Source organism: Pteropus vampyrus, unplaced genomic scaffold, assembly GCF_000151845.1.
Source record: "Pteropus vampyrus isolate Shadow unplaced genomic scaffold, Pvam_2.0 Scaffold201, whole genome shotgun sequence".
NCBI classification, from domain to species: Eukaryota; Metazoa; Chordata; class Mammalia; order Chiroptera; family Pteropodidae; genus Pteropus; species Pteropus vampyrus.
The window spans coordinates 3178382-3190842 of NW_011888982.1; the positions used below are offsets into that span (position 1 = coordinate 3178382).

The following is a 12461-nucleotide window of genomic DNA, read 5'->3' on the forward strand; positions in this document are numbered from 1 at the left end:
TATTTTTTAAGTTGGGCTAAGAAAAGAGTTACAAACAAAAACACACTTATACTTTTAGCAATGTAGTAATCTTTACAGTGTTTTTTTTATTTCTTTGTATGGATCTGAGTTACTGGTTAGTGTCCTTTTATTTCAGCCTGAAAAAAATTTTCTTTAGTATATCTGGTAGAGCAGGTATGGTAGTTATGAATCCTCTCAGTATATGTTTATCTGGGAATGTCAATTTCTCTTTTATTTTTGAAGGAGAGTTTTCCTGGACACAGAACTATTGGTTAACATTTTTCTTCCTACACTTTGAATATGCCGTCCTCCTGCCTCCTGGTCTCCATAGTTTCTGATGAGAAACTGGCTGTTAATCTTATTGAACACTCCTTGAATATAATGTCTTCTTTTGTCTTTTATCTTTTCTTGGAGTGTGGGCCACTTTTAAGGTTCTTTGTCTGTGACTTTCAAAAGTTTGAGCAAGACATGTGTAAGTGTGGATCTGATTGTTTTTATCCTACTTGGAGTTGAATTTCTTTGGTATGTACATTGTACTTCATCGAATTGGAAGTTTTCAGCCATTGTTTCTTTAAATATTCTTTCAGTCCCTTTTTCTCCCTTCTCTTCTTTTAGAACTCTCATTATGTATATGTCGGTACACTTAATACCCCATGGATCTTTTAAGCTCTGTTTCTTTTTCCACAGTCTTTTCCTTTGTTTCTCAGACTAGATAAATTAGATAATTAACATTGACCTGTCTTCCAATTCACTGATTTTTTTCTGACAGCTCAAAATTTTTGTAAATTATTTTTTTTCATTTATTGTACTTTTCAATTCCAGAAATTCTATCTAGTTATTTCAAATAATTTACATCTCTTTCATAAGACATTATCACATACTGTCCTGTATGGGATAAATGGTTTTCTTGAGATCTTAAACATGGGTTTCTCAAGATCTTTGAATATATTTATAATAGCTGACTTTAAATCTTTATCTAGTAAGTCCAATATCTGAGCTTCCTTATGGACAATTTTTATTGATTGCTTTTTCTCTCCTATGAGCCATACTGCCTATCTTTCATATTTCTTTACATTTATCTACCTACATATATCTCATTTCTCAGATTTCTTAAAAAAAAAAAAATGGTCAGTCTCTTGTTTAACTGTTATCACTGCCTAAGGCAGCTGTGATGTTAAAAATTTGCTGCTCAGCGTTTTCCACTGCCCTGAGGATAAAGCTTTCCTCATAGAGATAACTCTGAATCAGATCAAATAAAGACAATACTTGTGAATAAGACTTTTCCAAATAAGTCAAATAGTGGCAATTCTCTGGGGAATGATCTTTTAGAGGCTCTCCAAACATGTCTTCTTTCTTACTAGCTTCTAGGAAGCTCATTTTCATGGTTAAAATGACTAGGAAGCTTTTGTTTTTCAATCTACTGTGGAGCTGGGGAGAATAAGAAGAGAATAACACAAGTTAAAATATCCCAAATATCACTGCTCTTACTGTGATTAACCATTTTTCTTACGTAATGCTCCTTTGTTGAAAGCCTTTGGTTAGTTCTGAGAATTCTGAAAAAAAAAAAATTATTTTGAGAGTTTTTGCCAGTGTTCTTGTTTTTATGGAGAAGTGGTTTTTTGAAAGTCCTTATTCTGACATTCCAAAAGTGTTTCCTCTGGCCAAAAGAATTTAACTGACTTGTACAAGGTAGGTAGCTAGCTGATAATTGAGTCTTTATAAGAATCCAAATTCTATGTGAAATTTAGTGACCTTTCTGCTATATTAGAAGTAAATGAATTATCAGAAGTTAATTTTGATATTCAAAGTTATATATGAGTGCAACCTCTGGGTAAAAAAAATTTTTTTTTAATTCATAATATCAATAAAAGCCAAGTTTCAAATTTTCAGATAATCACACAGGACTAGAATAAATTTCTTGGCATCCAAAATAAGCCATATAGAATTTAAAGGAGAGGAAAAAAAGGAACCTCTCAATGCCAAGCTGAGTTCAGCCTTTCAAGTGCACATACACTCACATAATAAATTAAAAACAAGATTGTGGCATGTCCAGGAACCACCATTCTATACATTATATATCAGACTAAAACATAGAATGAATAAGAATGCATATCATTGGCAAACAGATAAATTCTGATTAACTGCATATTTCTTAGTTTCCTTACACCAAAGTTCAATTAACATTACATCTTTGATTAATTCCATAAACATTTATTAATGGCCTCCTATGTACAGCTTACATAGAAATAAATACCAATCACTCTTCAGAATTTGTATTTGAGTCTCAGAAGCAGGCGAGGACTCTTAGACAACCTTACATCCCCTCTAATAATTACCATTTCTCCAAAAAGTATCTCTAGTATTAGAAAAGTTTGATGACTCAAAGCTTTCTGCTAGCTTTTGGGCTTTGGTGCCAACCTTGGCTCTCAAAACAGCTCACAGGTGCCGTTTTGGATCTAGATTACCTTTAGGTAACTTCTCATCTCTGATTTTGTTACTGAGCAGACTTTATCTTGGTTCAGGATATATGATATTTGGTGCTGACTTTACAGATCTCAACTTCATTTTCTTGGTATTTTTAAACACCCGATATAAAATCTTTGCCCCTTTTCCTCTCTAGCTATTCAAGAACTGCATGCCTTTATGAATCTGATGATTTCTTCCTTTTCTCATGATACACACTTTGACACTTAACAGAAATTTTGTACTAAAAGCTATAAACTTAGAACTGCCATACATTCATTCTATCAATAAGTTTTATGTGAATAGCTATTATCAAGGTGACAAAGCAAGACAGAGTTTCTGCCTTCATGGAGCTAATATTGCAAAAGAGAAAACAGAGGCTCCAAGAACTCTAGCTCAGCTGGAGGAGGTTTAGCGCATGGGATCCAGGTTTCCTGCCTCTTGCTTTAAATGTGCTTTTGTTCTCCTCATTATTTTCTTGTTGCAGAGTGTACCTGGCTTTCCACCCCATTGGTCCCTGAATTCAAGAGGCAGCAATCTTAGTATAATCCTCTCTCTTCTTGTCTCTTGATCAGGATATAACAAGCCTTCACCAGGCTCTGAGGTGCAAATTATTCATTTAATTTAAAATCAAGATGGCTACCCACATTTCTAAACCAGACAAAACACATCTCCAGTGAGATAAATATCTTCATAGCAAATTAAAATGCAGAAAATGAAAATGTTAAAATTAGAAGAAATTCTCCAGATAGTCTTGAGGCAGTGACTGTGTCATGCTGGCTTTCAGTGGCAGATGAGCCACTTGACAGACATCTCTGAGAGAGAGGGTGGCTCTTCATATGCGAGACATGGAAACCTTGCTAACAGTAACCACCACTGCTTACTATACCATTTCCCCCATGAATGGAAAGTGTTTCCTCCCCATTAGCCTTTACAGACACACAGAAAACAGCAGCAGTGATAGTAGTGACTAGGAACACTAAAGAGAATGATACACATGCAATAACATGCTACCATCAGTCTCGCCTGCGGAAGCCAAAAACAACACCAGAACTAGAGTGTTTTTAAACTATGAGCTTACATTTTGGTTTTCAAAAATATGTCTAGCCAAATCTATCAAGTGACTCAAGGAACATTCTGCTCCTGATAAATCTCAATAACACAGAGAATGTTAGGGGGAAGTTTTAAAACAAAACCCATTCACCGCAGTACATTATGACAAATTTTAGTAAACACAGACTACCAATCAGTTATTTTACAACAAGTGATTAAATTAGGAAAGCTATAAACAATATACTTTCCTAATTACACTAAGAGCCTTTATTCTAATGAAAAAATAAACATACATGTAAGTAATGAATAATGACATAATCTACTCTATCTACTGTAATCCTTACAACAAGGTCTACAGGAGGGACACATGAAATGCACCCTAAGACATCCGGGCCTCAAAAACTGTCTCTCAGACACCAAAGTCTTCTAAGTTATCATTGGGGACTGTTAAGGGGAGAAGGACTCTGCAAGTATGCCATTTGTGTCGAGAGCAGTCCCAGAACACAGAGGAAAGAAAAGGAGAGGTGAGAGTGAGAGCAAGAGTGAGAAAGAAACATAACATACCCCAGAGCTAGAGAGTGACTTGTCAGAGGGACTGGAGAAACAGTTATAGAAATAAGAAGTAAGAGGAGTTAACAAGGAGGTCAGCTAGAGAGAAAGGTCACAGGACACTGATGGGTTGGTGTGAACATTCTAGGTGCCTCAAGGTTCCACTTCCTTATGGGTCTTACTGTCTGGATGGTAACCAGCTGGCACCTGCTCTTTCTGGAGAAATCATGTAGTATCAGAGAACCTAATGGGCTGTTCAGGATCAGGTTTGCATTTTTAGGAAGAAAATTCTGGTAACAACTAGAGGACAGGGTGGGAGAGCCTGGAGGTGAAGTAGCTTCAGTAGATTGGGCAGCCCCCAGAAGAGGTACTGCTATTGGCATCAGCAAGCTGTGGCAGAAAAGGAAAATGGTAGATGCCCCAGTGCCAAGAATGTTAGCCCTGAGGATTGCTCGAACACTCTGGGAGGAATTTTCTCAGACCAGGAGGCTGAGGAATCCAACTTTGTGACTGATCTTATTTTACCTTCAGGCTGAGGCAGCCTGGTGATTAGCTAAGGAGATGACTCTGGGCTTGGTGTGGAGGGTGAGTGGGAGGGAGAAAGGCTGAAGACATTGGGACTATGAGATACTGGGGTTGTTCTTTCATGCAGTGGGGAGGGGCTGAGTTATAAGGTTAGAGTGGAGTGGATGGATGTCACTGGAGAGCCAAGAAGACTGAGGAACCACAGAGTGACTGAAAGGGTTCCAACTTAGAAGGCTAAGGGGACACTGACTCTGCTAATGGAGACAGCAGACAAAGAAGTTAGACATTATCTTTATTGCACACTAGTATGCCTGCTATGGTTCTAGGTAAGTTACATACGCCTACTTTAACATTTATAATAACACAATAATTGTCTAGAATTTCCAAGACAAGATGTAGACTGAAATATTAAGAGGGGCTAACATAGCTTGGAATAGAAAGAATCAGAAATAGTAGGATGATAATAAGTCAATTATTGATATTTACACTCGAACATTTGAAAACAGAAGGAATAAGTAGCATTTGATTGTTCATTATGTGTCAGACAATGTGCTTTATATTCTCTTATTTAATCTTCACAATGAGGTAAGTACTTTTGTTACCTTTTTTTTTTTTTCTCTCATAGTCAAGGTCAGGACTAGTAAGCAAAGGAGCTGGGATTCTAGCTTTCACCTCTAACTTTAGAGCTTGTGGTGGTAAGTACCACATCAACCTCACTCCTTGACATATTTCTGTTTCCTTGGCCCCAGGACTCCCTGGAAGAAGAGAGCCCAACCTGAATTAATTGGCCTGTAGTGCAGTCTTCTTGCCTGATGGGTGGGATGTTGTAGAGGAGGGCAGAGAACCAGACTCACTGAGCAAAGTAGACACCCACAGGCGAAGCAGTGGCCAAGTCCTTACATATTCACTTTCCAGAGTCTCTTCACAAGTTTCCATCACAGAAACAACACAGCCTGCATTTTGAATTGGGATTCCTCTTCTTGAAGATCAACTGTAACCAGATTAATTTGCTATAGTTTACAAGATTAGTTACTTTTATTTACCATTTATTAAATTCAATATTCTGCTAAGAAACAGTATTTTGAAAGTTTCATGTTGAAAAGTCCTTCCATTAAGCATGTACGATATAAGCCATTTTCGGTAGTGGCCCATCTCTTATTACCAGTTATTCTAGGTGGCTCTACTGAGCTGAATCTTTATGTGCAATATATGGAAAAGTGATTTGTAGCTATCTTTAGCAAGTCTTTTTCTTCCTTTATGAAATACTCATTTTAAAAAATAGCATTACTCCTGGGATCGATATTCAGAAAAATTGTAGGAAACATGTAAATTGGTATATAAAAAGATGGTTACTATGTCGAAGATCATTTTAACTTAAAAAGAGTGTCAAATACTAATTGTCATCATAATAGCAATACAGCACTTTGAAATGAATGTCTTCTTTAATCCATTATAGTATAATTTATAAGAAAGTCATTTAAGATTTCTGCAATTTTAAGTATTTAACGGTAATTAAAACAACAAGATTCTTTCATTTCATAATATTCAGAACTTTGAGTGAATTTTCAAACTGTGATCTGTGTTCTACCTAACTCTTACTTTGTTCGGAGGAATATCAAAATTGTTCTCCCCACTTAACAGCAATAATTTAAACCTCATAAAAGTTGCTTAACTTCCAATGGTACTCACTAGTTATTAATACAAATGCTTTATTAGCTGTCATTTTGAACACTATTCTTTATTGCTTTCAGAGAAGTATCATCGATGTTACTTCTCTGAAGATTAAAATATTAACAACTTTAGATTGATTAGACATTTAAAAGAACCATGTAAATCTAGCTAAATTCATAAAAGAGGTTTAATAAGACAAATTAAAAGTCTGTGGATAGGGTGGATACAAAACAGTGAACCTTGGTATTGTTAGAACATCAATTTGGCCTTTTATAATGATAAATGAAAAATATCATATGATATTTGCAGAAATAAAGAAAAATAAATAAACAAGAAAATTATAATTTGAAGTAGAAAATGTGTGCAACTAATTCCTCCAAATTGTTCTATAAAGTTTATCTAACAGACCAAGAAAATGCACTTAATATTGTAATACATTTTCACTCCTGAGAATAAGATACATAAAGTATTTTTAAGTCATTGTTGAAATTGTACTTTGCATATAACTTACTCAAACAAGAGGTTTCAGAGTCTATGGTTTCAGTGATTCATTTTCTTTCAAACTTAAATATATATACAAAAGATTCACTTAGCTTTTTATGGGTTTTGTTCTCCATTATTTATGTTGAACATGTTTATACAATAGTTTTTACTTAGGTAGCTCACTTACTAATTAGTATCTATTCATCCACAAAAGTCATTAGTGCAAATTTACAGGCTGATCTGATTACTAAAAAAACAAAATTCAGTGATTTAAGAGTGAAAACAAAGCTAACGAAATTTTATATCTTCAGTAGAGAAGAAGCTATGTGAAGAATAGGTAGAAAATCAATGATTCCAATATTTATTAACTTTATCATGAAATTAATCAATTAAGAAAAATACCAAAACCAACTTATACTGCTCCATTCTTGCCATTCAAATAACTAAAACAGTTCTGTTTTCAAATCTGGGTATAAAACATTTCTCTGATTCTTTATAAGACTCCTTGCTGTCTCCCTGACAAAGACCCTGTCCTTAACTAAACTTTAGTCAGGCTCTGCTGGGCCCTCTTCTCGACTAGGCCTCATCTTTGGGTCCTGTCTTTGATCTCCCTAGTCCAGTTGTAGCAGGAATCCTTCTAAGTCAATTTAGAGAGGATCTCCCACCCTTGATATGTGATCATCCTGTTCCATCTTCAGTTAGAATCCTGTTAAGTCAGTTTAGCAAGAATCCCCCTAATCCTTGATGTCTCCTCTTAGTAATTTTCCATCTACTGACCTCTCATTCTGTTCATTGTCCATAGATCCGCAGCTGTGTTTGTTATAGTCAGAGTTGAACCCAATCTCTTTCCCCTGCTGTGATAGTCTTAATACTTATCACAGCAGTCCTGAATAAAATCTTCCTTATTTTAACACGTATCAGAATAATTTTTCTTTTACTTCCCCTGTTGTTTTGTTCTAGTTTTAATATTAATAGCCTAGTAATAAATGCAGGCATAAACAGCATAGCTATTCCACATCTTACAGTTAGCAACTTAATGTATTTCTCTACAGGTTTACACAAGCATTGATTCAAACCTTTAATATTTTGACATTAAAGTAAAAGTAAACATAGAAGTAAATTCATTTGCTACTCATTTCCTATATGGTGTCTTGTAGCTACATGCCCATTTTTTTTTTTTAGATGAGATCGTAGCCTCTAAAACTTCTGTTAAATATTAGTGCTTCCTCTGAGGCAGAAAACAAGTTTCAGTTTTCCACTATTTACCTAGTAGAGTGACTGTGAGCAAGTCACTCATCCTCTCTGAGCCATTCTCTACATTCATAAAACAGGAAAATATTATTATCTATCTCACAGGATTGTGGTGAGAATTAAGTGTCGATAAATTCCAAGTGCTTGGATTGGCTCTTAGAATGCAATAATTCTCAATAAATGTAAGCTCCATAAAAATAATCAAAAGGAGAAAACAAACCCATGGCTGCCACAGAGTACCTTGTGCCAGATAAAATATCATTAACCATTAAGAGAAAAAAAAATGGCCAAATTTACTTTCCAACTTTACATTCAGTTCTCAAGTTTCTGTTAATTGACTTTTTTAAGTCACAAATTTAGTTGGTACCAAACACAGGCTTTATAAAGTCAGATCGGGTGTGCTGAAATTATTCTTAGTGTGTATTTGGGAAAATGCAAAAGGAACAGAAATATAGAGCCAGATATGAGAGCCATAGATATTGATTGACAAATTTTTACAAACTCAAGACCCACAATAAACATTTATCAATAAATTAACAAATAACTGAAACCAGTCTGACCTTATACTCCTTCACAAGAATTTTTTGCTATTATAAATGCTCCTGAGATGGGAACTCTGAGAGTGTGGCTATGAGTCCCTTCTTTCATGTCTACAATGACAGATCTCAGTGGTAGGCTTGGTTCCTCATCTCTAATTTTTTGATCTTATAGAATAATCACTAAACATTGTACATCTAATATCCCAATTCTCCTCATCATTCCTCTACACACATTTTTTTAAATCACAACAATTCACTGAGTGTTTACTATGGATCAGGCACTCTCTAGATACTTTATACTCATTATTTATTTCATACTCACAACTTTTAAAGTTAGATATTATTATTACAGAGGGGAAAAAATGGGCTCCAAGAGATTAAGCATCTTACCCTAGATTATAGGGCTGAAAAATAGCAGAGCCAAGACTTAAACTCAAGCTGTTAGAGTTTAAAACCTAGCTCTTTTTTTTGCTATGCAGCCGCCCACACTTTCACTTTTAAATGAAAAATAATGATAACTCTTAAAATAACTCTTATGTCTTTTTGGCATTCCAATTGTTGCCAGAAGCTATATTTTATTTATGATTAGTGTTTTCAAGTATTCTTTTCCAAAAGTGTGCTCTTTTACTTTCTAAAGAACATACTGAATTTTGCTATTTACAGTTCTGAGATTTTAAAAAGCATGCAAAAACTGACAACTTAGAAGAAACTTCTGTGTTGCTGACTGGTTTCTTTTGAGTCTCTATTTTTACCTAAGGGGTATCACCCAGACCTGGCTCTGCTATAATTCTAAAAGACTATATTTGCATATAATTAAAAACAAAAATTTTTTAATAAATTAGCACTAATAAAAAGGGAATAGAATGAAAATATAATACTGTAGTCAGACTATGGATAAATATTAACATTTTATGTTTATAGGTTTATAGTTTCTCATTACCACACAAACTCTATGTAATAAATATGCACCCTTCAACACACACACACACACACACACACACACACACACACACACACCCTATAAACCAATGTCTAAGTGTCCTCTAGACCAGGTTGTGAACAAGGAATGGCCACAACACAGCACAGTCTGACAACAGGTAGGGTAAATCCACACAACACCTTTGCGAGTTTCCAAGGTATGTGAAAGAAAACTGCCCTATCTAACACAAAATCCTATATGTAGGGGACAATGGAGAGTGAGAGTGAGGGTGAGGAAAGGAATCAAAACAGGTCTGATGGTGATGGCAGAGCGAAGCACAATAAATAAGAAGTGAAATGAATCTGGGGCCACCAGTGGTGACCTTCCTCACTGCCCGAGGAAACTGTGTGCCCCAGGAAGTTTGGCTGAGCCCACAGGTGTGAGGGACAGACAGAGATAGAACATGAATTCTGATGGAATGGAGCTTCTAGTTCTGTTCCAACCTTGAGCCAGGATATTCTCTGAATACGCGTGTCAATAAATTCCATTTTTCTTCTTCTGCTTTGATAAAGGTACTTGTCAATGGCAACGAAAAGGCTGCCAATAATAGTTAGCCACCATAAAGCTTTTCTCAGCTGTGGTGATTCTAGCAGTATCACAGAGGTCACATATGATCATTTACATAGACACAAGCAGTCATAAGCTCTAAGATGTCATCTCAATCCCTGCCATTCAAAATGCTGTCCCCAGACTCGTACCACTGTCACCACTGGGAGCAAGTCACCCAGCAACTGAGCAGTGCTGCTCAGCCTTCAGGGAGGTTTCAGGCTTTCACCATACTCTGTGGGTTGAAGCAGTCACAGCATCCTAGGTTCAAGGAAAGAGGCATAAATATTATCTCTCAATGGCAAGAATGTTAAAAAATTAGCTGCCATATTTTAAAGCCACCACAGAAAGAAGTCTGCTGTGTTCTAACATATATGGATAAAGTGCTCCTATTAGCTCCATTCTACTGCAGGGCTCATCACGCCTGTTAGTAGAGTTACTTTCATTTTCATTCAGTAGACTACACACTCCTTAAAGAACTTATTCATCTTCTCTTCCTTCATTCATAGTACATCTATTTATATATAGATGTAGATTAGATATAGATATAGATATAGATATAGATATAGATATAGATATAGATATAGATATAGATATAGATATAGATATAGATATAGATATCTATATTGGCTTGGCTTTCTAGAGAGTTCACATCCCTGTAAAACAGAAGAGTTCACAAAGGAATCAGAAGCTGAAATAACACAGAATACTATAAATTTCAACTTTTTCCCACTCATGCATCATGAAAATTAAACTGTATGGAAATAATACTTTACTACCTTCAATAGGGGATAAACAGAGGGTAAAATAATGGAAATCATTATTGAAACATGGTACTCATAAATCTTGGGGGAAAGGCGATCTCCATACAACAGGGGGAAACTGGATAAGGAATATGAATTCTGAATTCAAGGAGTTTAGTCAGTCGGATGGCTGGACTCCTACTCTAGCATCACCATGAAATGCCTGTTACTAGATTTAATAAGGCTCAGAAGTCTCACTGGAAAGGAATTGGTCAAATGGAATGAAATATTTTAAATAAATGTGATAAAATTATATTCCTTAGATTTGGAGATTCTATGACTGAAATTCTAAAGTAGTGATTGTCCATCTCTTCTGGGAGACAAATAAATTTTGATTACATATTTTCTCCTGCAAAAAAAAGATCAATTAGGGAAAATATAAATTAATAAGCATTTGTTGGTAGAATAAATAATGGTATAATACAATTATTTAGAAATCTCAAGATATTCTTAATTTAGCAAACTGTAAAGTCTTACGAGATCAAAAACTTTAAAAGTCTCTTTTTTTATAGCAAGAAGTGGACATATTGATAAACAATTTTACTTTTCTATACCAGCTCTTTTCTATACATTTCAATGAGACATCACTTTTATATTTGTTAATGTGCGAAAGATCTATGTAAAATTGCCAAAGAACCAAAGTGCATATGCTACCAGTCAAAAACGAATTATTTCTACTTGACAAATTATGCTTTCTTATTATTTTTGTGAATTCTTAAGCAGATCAGCATAATGCACTTATACTATAATCTCATTCATGGATTTTGTATTTCTTTCACATTTATTCTAAGTTCAATGTAAAATCATTATGAGTATGAAAGTAATGTAAGAGCCTTTAGACAGTTCATACAACACTAAATAGAAAATATGACAGTTGAATAGCCTATTTGATGTACTCCTCTTAATATAGTCAATCTTTGTACCCTCCATCTTTTTTTCGCATGAGCATTGCTCCTAATTGCATCAATATTACAAGGAAACAAGTACAATTTGCTTCTAGTAATAAAATATAGAGGGCTGCCTGCAAACATAATAAAGAGTATGACACATGATAAACACCGCATTCATCAGAAGTGCACTGACTAGGCAGCACAAGATTTTCTCCTGAAGTTTGAAACCATTCTGCATCGCTTCCCTTTACACCATTGCTGTAAATTTCATAGCATAGAATGGTATGTGTAGAAAACAATCATGTTTCAGTGCCTAAAACAATTGAAAAAATATTCATTTTACCTTTTTTTTAGTAGGAAAATTTATGTTACTGTTAAGATATCTTTAAATGTATCTTTTATTTATTGAAATAATTGAAATGCTCCACTTGGTGATATTTCTACGATTCATAAAATTATAAACAAACACCCAAGATAGGCAAAAGGTCTCCAGTAAAAGTCCTGGGCTCGTCATCAAGATCATTGGCAGTATTAAATATTTCATTTTAGATAGAACAAAGTAGCCATTTCTAAAATGCTTTTGATCATTGTACTTCACACATTCTAAAAGTTGTCCTCATTCTAAGTCCAGAATTCACTGTTTTGGTTTCATTACAAACAACATAACACTGGTTATTTGTACCAGTTAAAGGACTTGAATGAAATAATA

The 12461-nt window shown here is 34.9% G+C and overlaps 1 protein-coding gene across 1 annotated transcript in view; it reads right to left on the reverse strand.

Annotated features, from left to right (window-relative positions):
• The window catches only part of LOC105300086 (peroxidasin-like protein), a 519573-nt gene that overhangs the window by 493292 nt on the left and 13820 nt on the right, over positions 1-12461 (reverse strand).